At 35.0% G+C, this 15,886-nt stretch overlaps 1 protein-coding gene across 2 annotated transcripts in view; it reads left to right on the forward strand.

Annotated features, from left to right (window-relative positions):
* The window catches only part of Unc5c (unc-5 netrin receptor C), a 338,360-nt gene that overhangs the window by 81,481 nt on the left and 240,993 nt on the right, over positions 1 to 15,886 (forward strand). The window lies entirely within an intron of this gene.

A 15,886-nucleotide genomic window follows, 5' to 3' on the forward strand; every position in this document is an offset into this window, starting at 1 on the left:
TGTGATGACTTGGCCCTATGTAGTTTGACGTCTACCTTAATCAAAGAGTCTGAAAAATCAAATACCACTTTAATATGCTTTTCTGAATATCACCAGGAGTAGGGCTGCCCATTGATTTTTGGAATACATTAGGAGAAATTCGTCTGCATGAATTATTTTAAAATCTCTCCCACCAATCCTGGATCCATGTTAATGGTGGCTAAAGTTTTTATTTTTATTCTTTGTATCATTTTAGGAAATCCCAGAGATGTTACAGAAGTAAACTTTCATTCACTACCTTCAGAAAGCTCTCTCCTGCTCTCCTGTAAGACTAAATTACCTCCAGTCTGTTGCCTTCACAAGAATATATCCTTGAACTTGGAGTCACTCCTAGTTCAGTTTTATAGTCTGGTTTGACTTGACTTCATTCTTCACTGGGGTGTTTTTCGGATGATAAGGGCCTTTCTGAACAAGGAAAGGGTCTTCTTTATGATCTTATCCCTAAAACCCAAGATAGCACCTGGAGCATATTTACCACTCAAATAAACATTTCTGGAACTTATCAGTAAACCTAAAATGTACTTGGACCATTGTACTCTCCCTGGCCTGAATACTCCTCTTTATTGTTAGTTTTCGTTTTTGCTGTGTACATTTATAACCCAAAATTTACTGTATATCCACATGGGTAGAACTTGAGCACACATATATATTTCAAACAAAGATATTTACCTTTAGAGAGAGAAAGTAACTGAGTACGAAAGAAATAATTTCCACATGCAATAACAATTAATAGGCAACAATGGCTATTTTTGGATGTTTTTTTCTATTTTATGGTATTTCGGCATACATATTTCTCTGTATTTGGTCCACATAAAAACCTAAAGCCTTATTATCACACTGATTTTGGGATCTATAAACAATTAAATGTCAGTAAATAGTTCCAGCTGCCAATCAGAAAACCATAAGATAAACATAAGAAGGTAAAAAAGGAAACAAGGAAATGATTAGGCTTATTTGATCAAATTTCTGCATTTAACAGGATAGCTAGGGTTCGCAGAGGACACAGCTTGACTGTATCTGAAGTGTGCAACCCAGTGACATATGTCACATGTGGCTGGGCTGATTGACATCCCTCTGGGTGGCAAATACTAAGTTTCGTAGGAGAGCGAAAGGCATTTGGGCTCTACACCAGTGTGCTGATGGTGGACTTAGCAAACTAGACACATAACTGTTGGCATTATATTGTTTTGTTTACTTAAACCAAAAAAATAATTAAAGATACTTATGACAAAATCTAATCATGAAGAAAGGCAAAAGCAAACAACAAACATCATTTTAGCTACTCTACTTAATTCCATTTGCCAGCTGAGTTGATGTTTTCAATGCAAAATTAAAATAGGATTTAGATTAACATAAGTACTAGATTCTCTTATTTAGACTAAAAGTTTATTTTTGAAAATCCAACATTAATTTACAAACATTTGTCTATTTGAATGTGATTACCCAGAGTTCCATATGGGGTGATAGCTTTCTTTTTTGACTTCTGTTCAGATCATACCTGCCACCTTCTTTATGCTGGAGAGGTTCTGTGTTTCATCTTTATGGGAGAAATCAGTCCATCATTAAGTGAGCTACAACTCCCTTGGAAAAAATATTTATTGGGTCAAGAAGTCTTCATTTTAAGTTTCTCAGCAATAGATGACCTTTGTGTATTTGGAGTGCTTAATTATACAGATAGTTGTCAATAGTATAACTTTAAAAAGAAACTTTTTAATGTGTTCTATCATAAAATGGTAGACATGAAGAATATAGAATATGCAAAATATCAAAAAAAATTAAACTAATGTGTTGGAAGTGTTATGCTATTTGTGATTCTTATAAATAATATTATTTGTTTGCACATGACATGTCGAATTCTCATGTGTTCAGTAATGACTTATTTCTGGTGAAAACACTCTGTGTAATCATCTCTTATCAGCCATGTCTAGATCTGTGAAGAGGGATATCATTCCCATATATATGTTATAGTGTTTCACAAAAGAGATCCTCTAGACATAAACATCACAAATAGTCAACACTGAGCTAAATATAAGGGAGAAAAGCACACTGCTTCTCTTTAAGTTCTTCTAGAGAAAATTTGTTAAAATTATTATGAAAATTAATATTTATCAGCATACAATTATTAATAGACCTATTGAACAAGCAAGTAACCATAAGATAACCTGAAAAACATGCCAAAATTTGAGTTTTCATAGTATCTGGATATTTCATCTTTGAATAAGATACGTTGTTTGACTCAGGGTCACAATCAGATAGCTCAGATTGTATTTGAACATGTGACCCTCCTGCCTCAGCATCCCAAGTGTTGTAGTTGATAAATATATCATCATACGGGGTGATGGACAGGTCATTAAAACAGTTACTAAAAGATCAGATTTATTTTTATTATCTTTCAGTCATGAGTATATGTGTCTATGTGTGGATATGAGTACATGAATAAAAGCACCATGGAATTGGAGAATATCTGATCCTCTGCAGCTATAGTGATGGGCCATTGTGAGCCACTGTACATTGGTGCCTGGAGCAGAACTCAGGTCTTCTGCAAGGACAGCCCGTGTTCTTAGAGCTACACTTTCTCCCCAGACCCCAGACTGTTTTGATGGGAAGCACTTTGATCACTCATTTGTCGTTGTGTTTTCTTAAGTAAATATTCTTGCATTTAACCCAAAGAAAAACAATTCTTATGAAAAATAAATAGATTCTGGGTTACAGACCTAACAGTGCATATTTTGACTTATTGACTGTAAAGAAGGTTAACACTTAGAGTAATTCCTAAGGCTCTGAACCTTATAATAGCTTCATTTCATGATTGTGACTAACCTATTTTTAGATAAATTTCATATTTTAATGGGAAGAATATTTAATCCCAATATAATAACGATTATGTTATAATCAATGATTGCAATTCAATGACTCGCATGCTTTTTGGAGTTTCTTAAGGCCGCTCTAGAGTCATTGGCAGCCACTAAAGCAACATGCAGAAACTACATTCGTTTTGAAGACATTCAACCACAGTGATAGCTCAGCCTCTAACTACATTATCTGCAGTGAAACTGTGGGCAAAGTCAGTCACAGGATTGTTAGAATATTTATAACTTATAAGGAAGTTTATCAAATCCATTTTATTGAACTGGCTTGTAATTACAGTCTATTTGTATACATTTATTGCATTTTGTCTATTTACAAGGTGATTTATGGGTCTGATATATGCTCATTCAATTACATGTACGTAATTATTATTGAACCAAAAACAGACAATATCAGCTCTGGAGCCAGTGTTTTCTGGTAGTTTTATGGACTTTAGAAACTCTGAATTCACTCATCACAGGAACACCCCAATGTCAGGCTTCTGGGTGTCTTGGTATAGTTTGATACCTCTTAATTTAGTCAGTTAATATCACCAAACAAGAACAAGGTAGCAACACAATGTCTTGTGAAGAGAGTTGAATTTCAAGGTTATTTTATTTTGTCCAACTTAGGAAATAACATGAGTTTGAAAAATATAAAGAGGTGGCTAAACTATGACCTATTACACTATTTCCAAACCACCCTTAGGAAAGCCAAATTAAAATGGGATTCAGGATTACTTCCTATTTTAATATTTCTTAGTCTTAGTTTACATACACAAGAAAGTTTCTAAGATGTGGGATATAAATGAAAAGGTGGTGGAATGCAGAAATATGTTTTCTCCTGTGTATAGAACCTAAATTAAAGAGAGGGCATGTGTGCCGGGCAGTGGTGGCTCACACCTTTAATCCCAGCACTTGGGAGGCAGAGGCAGGCAGATTTCTGGGTTCGAGGCCAGCCTGGTCTACAGTGTGAGTTCCAGGACAGCCAGGGTTACACAGAGAAACCCTGTCTCAACACCCCCCTCCCCAAAAAAAAGAGGGCATGTGTGACAAGGAAGTAGAATGTTAGAGTTAAAAAAGAGGGAGTGGTAAAAGGAGAAGGTGTGGTAAAAAGAGAGGGTGAAGTAAAAAGAGTGAAAGTGGTTAAAAGAAAGAGAATGGTAGGAGGGCAGGAGAAGGCAGTAAAGGAGGAAAGAGCAAATAGTGCACATTTTTCTTATGTGGAATCTCGATTTACACACACACACACACACACACACACACACACACACACACACACAGAGGCATGCTTGTGGGGTGGGAGTTACAGAGGGTGTTGAAGGGGTCAATTTGACCAGTGTATAATTATATATCTTATATGATATATATATATATATATATATATATATATATATATATGATTAATAAAACATAAATCATACCTATGATATATACAATATATTAAATTGTAATAATGAAATAATTTCCCATGCTAGCTTATTCAATAAAAAATAGAACCAGTCTTTCAATGGTGGTTCAACCAACCAGCTCTACCTATTAGTTCTGACTCACTCTCTTCCATTTGAAGTTTTGCATGTGAATTCAGAAGTAAGTAGTGAAGATATTAGTTCAGTCCTAATGCTGCAAATATTGAGACACTAATATTGAAGGCAGGTGATAGGCATGGGGTTGGGTCAAAAGCCTATCTGCTATGTCCTATTCTCTAATTGCGATTTTGGTGAAATCTTTTCTTATGCCTTTCTTTGATGAATGGAGGCAACAAAGTTAATATGAGTATTTTACATTGGCATCATGACCAAATATAGAAGACATAATCAGGATCCTTCTTTATGTTTGTTTTTCAAGATCTAGATTTTTTAACCCCTAAGTATATATTCCATATCAAAAAGTGATATGCTTTTCTGCTTTCAAAGGAACATTTATTTGTTGTCAGTATGTATAACATCTCTTGAAACAAACTAATAAAGAATAGATTCATCCCTAATGCTCTTCAATTCTACTCAAAACAAGCTTAATACACAACATTGAGCAGTGAGATAAAGTATTTTATGAACGTATAAATGCATTTAGGTAAAGGCACTAATAGCAATTTCATATTAGCTTTTAATTTGTTCACCGACAGTTATCTCAACTGATTCATAAGTAATTTAAGATTATGTATTAAGAAACTAAATATATAAAATTATCTGAGAACATTGAAAGTATATAGAAAAAATATATATTGCTCATGTTACTCATGATATTTTAAAAGTCAGCCATTTCTTTGAATTGTTGTGATCTTTGAAAACACTCAATATTTTCGTTTTCTTTAATTTTCAAATAAAATTAAATTTGCGCAAATTTAATTTTATATTATATTCCTTATATTTGCACAAAAAACAAAATATTTTACTTTCATTTGGTGAACTTTCATCAATGAATGTGCACTATAGATTAAATGGAACATAATATGTAATAAGAGGGTTTTTTAAAAATCATTCATTTTTGCATGTAGATATAGAACCTCCACATGTGTACAATATCCACATTTTGGATTTGTCTCTTAGTACTAGTAGTTCCCCTTATAATTTCAATGGTATTTTTTAAATTTTTGGCATGTCTTTGATTTCTGGAATTTACATTTTTAAATCAGGCAATATCTGAATACCTGAATATCTAGTCTAAAAGGATCTATTTGAAACACCAGAAGCAAATGAATCTCTTGTATCCAAACTCGAAGAAAATTTGAATGACAATTGGTAAAAATGGAGAAGTTGGATTTGTCAAAGCAAATTTCTCTATTTTATTACCGCTGGGATAAATTCCCCCACCAAGTCTTTCATCTTTACAGGCATTTCTGCAATCTTAACTATTCAACTTGAATGTCTTCTTCAGATCTAAAGAATTTATGGGAAATTAACTGCCTATGCTGCTTAGTTTTACTTGAACACATTTTATCTTCTGTTTTTTATTCTAATTTCTTTCAGATAGATGATTTTTCTCATTGTCTTGTATAATTACAACTGTTACAACACAAAAGTTAGGATTAAGATGGGGAAGTATCTTTATTAGTCTTTACGTTCAGTAATACAGAGGGCTATGTTTTTCTCCTTAGACCATGCCCATCCTTTAGCCATAGGTTACTGGAGAGCAGTCTTTTCTTTTCCTAATCTGCTCACTTCTAGCTTCTCTTAAACTTGTGACTTCAGACACTGCAGGATTCACTCTTATTGCATAGAAGCACTGACATGTCAAACAAAAACAACAATTTAAATTAAGAAATAATGTTAGCAGTGCAAAATTAGTTCATATAGAATGCAATGTTCTTAATATTCCATGAGAACTAATATCTTTTGCCCAGATTATTAAGGTCTGCAAGAACAAAAGAATTTCCTCTCTGTAGGCAGATGTTTTTGGATGTTTACATAATGAAGGTTGCTAGAAAATCAGATAAATTTGTGAATGATGTTTGTTGGTTTTCAACCATCACAGATGGACACCAAATGTAGCAAAGGTCTTTGCTTCTGCGGAGGTAACAACAGGAGGACTTGCATCCTTCTCTGGCTTAAAAGTAATTGCAACTGGGAAACCCTGCTTCAATTCTAAGTCCACTGTCTCCTGACAGTCAATAGGAAGAGTTTGACCTCTGTGATCCTTGCTTTGGTGCCATTCTGTATGTGATCACTACTCCTCTGTCTCTACCAGGGACTAAGACATTTGTGTACATATATACAATTTTCATACTCTTCTGATTCTGTTATGGTTCTGATAGTTAAACGTTTAACATAGCAACAGATTTTCTAATTATTTCAGAGTTCCAAAGAATCTCATTCTAGACTTCAAATATTGACAAGTCCATATTTCTTAAGTCAACACGTCTTTATTTGAGAAATTTCAAGTGATTCCTTTTGTTGCCTTCAAGGTCACCTTTGTTTCTCTAAAACTTGAGTCTTGATTTCTGTTCAGCAGAACCTTGCTAAAATCCTTTCATTGTTGCTATTTTTTATTTCACTTGAATTATGATTTACTAATGACGATTAAGCTAAATGACAGCCTGCAAGCACTAAAAGTGATTTTCTTAATACTCCTTTTCATAGTTAATTGAAAATTTAGAAGTGTTTTAAAGATATGTGAATGGATAGTGAAGGCTCAATTACTGGGAAGCGCATTTTAGAGCCATCAACAGATTAAAAATACATGGTATTAACCTCTGTAGAAGCCATTAAGTGACTAACTTTAATGCCTCACACCATCAAGAATGCCTGGTGAAGAACACTGTGCAGCTTGGCAGGTTGAAGAGTGAATCAACTTTACCTCCAGCTAATTACATGGTGTACCACATTCTTCTGAAGGGTATCATTTCCCCTCCTCCACAAGTCCCACTTGCTTGTTTCCTTGCAAAGCTGCCAAGAAACTGTGAACAAATTTCATGTCTGAGTAACTGATTGCTCGCTCAGTGACCTTGAAAAATTACTTGCATCATTAAAAATTCATAGAAAATAAAGTTTTGGAGAATACCGTTCTGACATGTTCTGTCATAAAGAACCTCCTGTTATGTTACTGTACAGTCATGTGCACTTTAAGAAAAGAAATCAAAAACATTAACCTTCTACTGTCTACGCAATTACATCAAAAGTTTCTCTCTGATGTTTTTCCTCAGATAGAATCATACCATTTTCTACATTCAGACAGCAAGGCAGAATCAGAGAGAAAACCTATTGATTATCTTAGTCTCTGTAAGATGTCAGAAATACTATTTCTAACTGCCACAAAATATCAAAGATTGTTCTTGTTTTTACTTTGAGGTAGTGCTCATATATAATGTACAACAGTCATTTTTTTTTTTTTTTTTTGGTTTTTTTGAGACAGGGTTTCTCTATGTAGCCCTGGCTGTCCTGGAACTCACTCTGTAGACCAGGCTGGCCTCGAACTCAGAAATCTGACTGCCTCTACCTCCCAAGTGCTGGGATTAAAGGCATGTGCCACCACTGCCCAGCAACAACAATCATTTTAAGATGAGCAGCGCATGTCCATGTAATGCACAGACAGTGATTTGCAAACACCAAGCTTGTCTGTGTTTCAAAACTTCATCAGTTAAAAAACAAAATTACTGACCTTGAAATGTCATGGTCATTCTCCATTTTCCCCTCCTCCTCTTCCTACAGTATCTACTAATCTATTTATTCTGGGTATCAATTGTTTTAATTGTATATATAAATTACCCACTAGTTTATACATTGATGTAATGCTCTATATTTCTTGGGGAAAGTCAGGGGAAGTAAGAGGTTATGAGAGCCTTAATAAATGCTGTTGAAAGTGTGATAAGATGGTAAAGTGTCCCCAAAACAAACCTTTGACACCTTTTCTAGAGCAAGAATCACCCAGTGCTGTAATGATTTTCTGACTGTGTGTGCTCCCTTAAAGGCTGTACCCAGGGTACATCTTCCCTCAGTTCTATTGCTTAGTATGGCATTCTCTATTTGAGTGGTTGGTGTTTCCTCAAAAGAATAGGAAGTGCAGAGAAAGACTACGATATCTTAATATTTATTATTAATTAAATCTGCTGCTAGCCATTTGCAGTCTTATTCATAGTGTATACTGAGGACTCTGACCTCCTGGCCCCTCCATCTTCCTGACATTTCTGTCTCCCCCTACAATCACTTAATCCTGAAGTAATCAAAGAAAAAAATGATTTTACTAGTATCCCTTTACCTGGTTCACTTTTTGTTTCTTCCATTTTACTTTCCTGGTCTTGCTTACAGTTCACAAATTTGGTTTATATTATATTTATGGAATGTAAACGGACCTGACTTTGTCTTATTCAACACTTAGCTTTATTAACACATTAAGTGCTATTATGTAGTATGTGTATATTGTCTATTACATAAACCAACATTTGGCTACCTGAGTGAGGGAATCCAATTTGTTCGTTTGTTTCATCCTCAAAGTTGCCTCTCCTCCACAGAAGTTCTCACCACATTCTTTGCTGCAGAATGCCTACAACCAATCTTGTGGTTCGATGTATGATCACTGGGTCAGTGTTAACAGGGGACAACCAATTACATATCTTTCTATGGTAAAACCATCTTCCTTTCAAATTTCTTCTTCCCCTATATTGTCCTCAAATTGTGATTTATTTTGCATGGAATACAGGTTATGCACTCATTTGAAAGCCCAGTTTAATCCTTCCTCTTTCCTGCTGTACAGTTTGTTTCTAGTGGATAAAGTCCCCACAGAGACTAGTGGACAGCAGTTCAGCAGAGGCTGGTAAAGCAACTTTCCTACATCTTTTTCTCTTTCTTTCACTTCACTTTTGAAATGTCATTTTACACATGTTAGCATGTCCATGTGGTATATCTGAGAAAGGCAACGAAAAATAACAGCCTTGTCCATAATCCTCTGCATCTCAGTGACATCCATGTCCTTCCTACACTGGTTTTGCAGAGCTGATTCCTTGTAGTGATTCAGTTGGGAGCTTGTTTTCTCTTCTCTTTCCAAGGAATCTGAGAGGACAAGGATACATAGTCAGTTTATGTGGACGGATAAGTTAGTGTTTATTTTACTGAATTCCTAAGAAAATTGGTTTTTTTTCTCATTTTGCCTGTCCTCTGGGTAACACATCACCATGTATGTCATATGTGACAGTGTCTGCAGTTTGCCGCACATTGCCATTAACATACATCTGGGCCACCCTTTGTGTGGAGCTGTCCCCCCGGTGAAACTCTAGTGGTCTGGGACAGAGAAAGACTGCAATTTGCAGAGTCCATTATCACCTCTGGATGTGTAGAATGATAATGGAAGTGACAGAGGTGCCGCTGAAAATTGGCTCTTAATATTTCATGTGTTCAAGCAAAGGATTGGAAATCTCATGCTGCTCTTTAGGGAAAATGATGCATGTGGAAGGCTTTTTATTTATTTATTTTACAACTGGAAAGTTATAGGCAAAGGATTTGACTGCATGGTTTCAAAGAAAGTACTACAGCATATTCACTTTGTGTTAATTAATACATTGCAGTAACAAGTTAGATGAAAATACATCTGTGTGAACATCAGTATATAGAAACAAGTCATAAACAGCAGCAAAGCCAAGTTTTAGAGTGGAAGCTTTTAAAGCAATGCACCATATCTACAGTCATTTTAAAAACGTGTTTTACTAATAGATCCACAAATACTTGAAAATATTATATGCCAAATTTTCTTTTTAATATTTTTCACCACATATATTCTTTAATGGCTTGTAAATTAAAATGTTGTTGCAAAAGTTATCAATGTTACAATAAATTTAGAAACAGAAATTCCTTCAGGTTATTCAGTATTTAGCACTTAAGGAATATGGGAGAAAATGAATTCAGCTTTTGAAATACTAAAACATTAAACATTTATCATGACATGTTAAAATGCTTACAATTGCACCGAGGAATGTTTATCAAAAGAACTCACTCTTGAAGGATATAAGGGCTGTTTTCTTTGCCAAAGCTGATGCTATTTTTATATGTTCTTACTTTTTATCAACTGTATCTTAGACAAACAAAGTAGGATTCTTTCCTAATCAAATAGAGGAATGTATGCGGTTTGAAGTTTAGTAAATATTTAAGATTTATCTGTCTTTCCATAATATAAATTGACTACAAATGTGTCTAATTTCTCTTCTTTCTAAGGAGTAAGCATCAGTGACATTTTCTATATCCCTCTTGCTGGGTTTTAGCATTTGGCGATGAAGGGGTAAATGATGTGAATTTCTCAGAGATGGAAGGGTTCTTTCCTGTTTGTTGCTTGTTTCTTTTCTGGAAAGAGCACCACTTTGCAAAACTGAAAGGGAAAGAAAGTTTCGTGTTGCAGAAGTGGATTTCAAAGCTCCTTTATAACAGCAATGCCTGCCATCCTGAATAAGATCTCTGTGGTCAGTTTATTTCCATGTGTCATGTCATTCAGTTGCCACTGATGAGGTCAAAGAAGCAAGAGTTTTAGGTTGAGACTTAAGAGAATTCTAATGTCTACAAACACCCTGCTGGGGGATGGCAAGCTAATGGCTACTTAAATTTCAAATTTGTCATAGTTTTTGGCATGAATACAGTCTTTCTATTATATGGACTCAGCGTTAACACCCTTAGCTTTCAACGCTGGCATTCATTGACTATTATGTGTCAAACAATGTTTTAGACAATTTTTACATATATACTCACTATTGCAGTAGTCTTTATGGCTCCTGAGCTTATAGGGGAAAAGATTATCCTCCTGAGTATTGTTATATCTGGCCTAATCCAGTTCCTGAAAATTCATAAGAGCTTAAGAATCATTCAATCATTAAAGGTATTTTTATTTAAATTAAGACATGCTAATAAGGCTAACTATGTATATATATATATATATATATATATATATATATATATATATTTACCTCTTTCTGGGGCACAACTTAGAAAATATGTTGTATATGTCTCATGTTTAGTTTACTGTAAGACACGCAGTAACCTTCTAGGAAGTACACAGCAAAATTAGCTTTTTGCCATTGAAGCAGCACCAAAATAGATGAGTAAAAACTTGGTCAGATAGGAGACATAGCTCAGTACCTATAGTGCTTGCTGAAAAGGACTCTGGGACTATTAAATGTCTAGTGGATATGGCAGCCTCATCAGGACCCAGAAGGGAAGACTCCAGAGGAAGCTGGTTGGCTAGCCTGGGTGAGCTTGGGCTTTGATTGAAAGGCATACCACTAAAAGAATAAGATACTAATCAAGGAAGATACTTAAATTACCTCTGACCTCCACAGACTAGTACACACATAAAGCTGCACACAAATGGGCCAACACATGTGTACATAAACAACCCACAAAGTTAATAAAGTTCACATTTTTAGCTGAACATTAACTAATATACTAATAATGTGTGTGAGAGAGAGAGATAGGGGAAATATATATATACACTTCTACTTCAAAGCATTCTGACCTTCTTATGTGACTGTGCTGCTAAGGCCTGTCCAAGGCTGTTCTACTAAGAAGAGGATCCATTTTCCTACAGTATTCTTCTTTTCAGTTACATTGTTCTTTCTAAACCACAGCTTTTAAGTCTCTCCCACAGTGCCTCTGTTAATTTGGAATGATTCAGACCTAAAATTTAACTCTCTAACTTCAACATTGCCCATCTATGTAACCTTTGACAAATTGGTCTATTTATCTCACAGGATCTTCCTCATCTGTAAATTAGAGCTACTGTGTATTCTTCTCTGTTTGAAGACGTATCTGCTTTGAGTCTAAATAAATCAGGTGGTTATTTGGGGTCTCTATATTTAATTAAACTACATGTCTATCTTTCTATCAATCTGAGAGAGAAACTAGATAGAAAATTCTATTTTATAATAATATCATAATCTATATATAATTTCTAACCATTGCTAAGCCAACTACATTCAATTTGAATCCAATTTGAATAATCTGGATTGTCTATAATATTATAAGCATAATAAAATCCCATCTTGATTCAATGGTTCTAGGCATTATAAATATAAATATAGCAAACAAACAGTGTTATCTGATCAGTCTTGACTGGGATCAATAGAGAAAGAACCTTAAACACAATAATGGTAAGCATCTCAGCCTACCAAGGCCTGTAAAGGGAATAACACAGAAGCAGCCTGAAGCAACAGATACAGGTATAACCAAGTGGTTAGGTGTTACACTATACCAAGGGCAGACAAAACTAAAGCTCCACCACCAGAGAATTAAAACAACCTGAGATCTTTGTGGTGTAAACTTTTAATGCCAGCACTTGGGAGGCAAAGGCAGGCAGATCTCTAAGTACCAGTCCAGCCTAGTTTACAGAGTGAGTTCTAGTACAAACAGGTTTATACAGAGAACCAATATCAGGGGGAAAAAAAGAAGCTACATAGTCAGTTTTACCCCTTTTTATACAATTCTATAAGTGTTGATCCACATTCTCTTATAAAAGTACCATAAATATATAGGTAATCATTGAGGCTGTAAAACAACTATCATGGTGGGTCCCTGAACCTGAGATTAAAAGGAATGAATCTTGATGTACCACATGGTCATACATGTCACTGAGCTTCTGTAGCCTCTAGAGCTTGGCTTCATGACCACAGTTTGTTCACCCTTTTGTCCTATTCCCCAGTACACACCCTGGATCTCTGGATGTACTTACCTTCTTCTCTCTGTAGCAGTTTTAAATCCTATGATATGAAAATAGTCCTGCAGATGCAACCTTCTGATTTCTTATGCTTAAAATTTCTGAGGTTGAATTGGCAGTTGCCTGTAGCAGCAAGTTAGTAAATTTTTATGCCCGCATTTCCTTTGCATGGATGGATATTCTGTAGATGATTTATCAGATCACCAGTTGAAATATATTTGGTAATTACAAAAAATAAATAAAAATAATCACTATGCACAATCTTTTGTGTAAACATAGTATTTACTTCTGCTTAAAGAGGATTAGAATTTTCAGTCTTATTATAAGTGTTTTAAACTGTATCGTGGAGGAATTCTATTTAGATTAATTCGTGGAGTAATTCTATTTAAAGGAAAAAACTGATTATGGCTTATTGATTTCTTAACAGAATAATTTTATATTACTGTGATATACTTAAAACCTATTTTAACAGTCAATTTTATATTACTCTGATGAAATATTTAACATATAAGATTTGTCCAAAAAGTCATCATTGTGTACATATACTTTTTAGCAATGAGTGATTTCTCTGTGTTAGAATTTGTGTATGATGCTGGTGACCTATCCTTCAGAATATGTCTATGCCATGGAGTTCTAATTTTCTCTAAATGGATTTGGGCATTCTGTTTCATAGAGTTGTTTTCCTATATCCTCATTAGATAAGAGCAACTCTTCTTTAATTCTTGCTACCTTCTGCTGTTCTTTCTCTGATATTTATTGGTACCATAATAAATCAGAATAAGTAGAAAACTGGAATCATGTTTGCTTAGAAATAAGTGGTGTCTGAATAAAGATCCCTGCATTTTAGACACTCTCATACAGAATATGCATCATGGCTAAATTGGTAGAGGCACTTGTTAAGCAAGTCTAATAACCCAAATTTATTCCCTGGAACCCACGTGATGGAAGAACAGGACCAAGTCCCCCAAGTTGTCCTCTGAAGTCCACAGAAACACTATGTTTTGTATGTCTATCACATACAGCCACCCGACTACAACAATAAATTCAAAAATTATTAAGAATCTATGAACTTTTAGTCTAGATACTTTATACCACCCACTTTAATTTTTTAATTATTTAAAAATTAAAAGAAAACTTTTTTCAGGTTCTTGCTGTTCTCTGTAGAAATGTCTGGTGGTATTTGCTTAGTAATGACCTCAGTCTCAGCCCAGGTTTCACTCCAATATTAACAGTGTCCACCTTTTCTTCCCCAACCAGCTTGGCACTCACTTCCCCCATCTCTTCAAAACTGATATTGTCAACTCACACTGTCTGAGAAAACTCATTTGTAAGGTGTGTGTGTGTGTGTGTGTGTGTGTTTATTGCACAGTCACTTTAAGTATATACTGAAAACACAATTGTCAGGAAAGCACTCCTTCTATGAAGAGCTGCTTTTTACACTAGGCCAATAAATATTTACAGATTGACTTCCTGATTTGCTGGTGAGAAGCAGCCTTACTAAAAGCACCCTTATCTTACTAAATGTGCACATTTGCTGTTGATGTGTCTATCACAGGGTACTGTAAAAAATAAAACAAGCCTACACTGCAGCTGCTATCACAGGGTGGAGAAAAAAAAAAACTTAACTGAAATCCTCCTTAAAGAGAACAAACCTCAGTGGTGCTCAACTTCACCCCCTGCCCATCTCCCCACTTATTTACCTAAAAGAAAGAAAGGATTTATCCTCCTAGTTGACTTATCTAAGATAGAAGGAAAAGATGAAATTGAGGCGAAAAGTATATATTTCCATTATTACAATGGAAATATATACTTGTAAGTGAAAAAGAAAGAAGATGCTGCAGGATTTTAATTTACAAGGCATTCCCAGAAATTTTCTATACATTGGATAAATAAAATACGTCTATACCCCTTCCTTAGCAAAACTTAGAGAAGCAAAGTGCAACTAATAACGGGAGTCACTTGGGTGGGGTGACAGTTATGTCATCCTTTTAATTGGATTCACCTTTCCTTCCGGACTGACACACTCAAAGCTCTGCCTCCACGTCTGTCAGTTTAGTTCCCTCCAACACAATTAAACCTTGCTAGGAAGGCTCCATTAGAAAAGAAATCTACTCAGAATGGCTATTTATATGCTTCTCTATACATTTCTAAATATAATTGGAAAACATTTCAGTATGATACTTAGTTAATTTTTTAATGGAAGCAGACTATTAGATTTTGCAGAATGGTAATGACCCCCAAGTCAGATGTATGAATATCAGAGCTCAAACAGGAACTCTGATGCCATGACTTGGATGAAATAATTATTGATTCATGGCTGTAGTTCTGAGAACTATTATCCTTATAACTATGCTGTATTGCATGCCCCCTTGGCTAATCATTCAGCTTCATAAAGGACATTAAATGTATTTGAGTGGCCTATTTTCCAGGCAAGCAAGTATTCTCACTTCATAGAGTGGATGCTAGGGCTCCACCAGAAGCTCCCGAGTTTCCACCATGAGCTGTTGAGGCCCCACTGTGAGCAAAGGAAGAGGAAGTTTATGAGAAGCAGATTGCCATCTGCCAATGGTCTATTCATTGTCGAATCTACTGTTAATAATGGTAACGCAAGTTCCATTCCTTGTCTGTTCATTTCCATTTTCAGTCACAGAGAAAGTTTTCTGTTTTCAAAGGAAATTCACTAGACTACAGTATGTATGAAAAAGATTGTTCTATTGGCCTTCTCCATGATCCAAGACTGCGAATTTCATTTTTTCAGTATTCTAATAGGATCTGGGAGACAAGTAAAATGCATATTTATGTAAAGAAAAAGTTAATTGCTTAATTAATAGTTGTATAAAATTAGCCTAATTTTATCTTTAGTAAGGGATACAATG

This window comes from Arvicanthis niloticus, chromosome 4 (genome assembly GCF_011762505.2).
Source record: "Arvicanthis niloticus isolate mArvNil1 chromosome 4, mArvNil1.pat.X, whole genome shotgun sequence".
NCBI classification, from domain to species: domain Eukaryota; kingdom Metazoa; phylum Chordata; class Mammalia; order Rodentia; family Muridae; genus Arvicanthis; species Arvicanthis niloticus.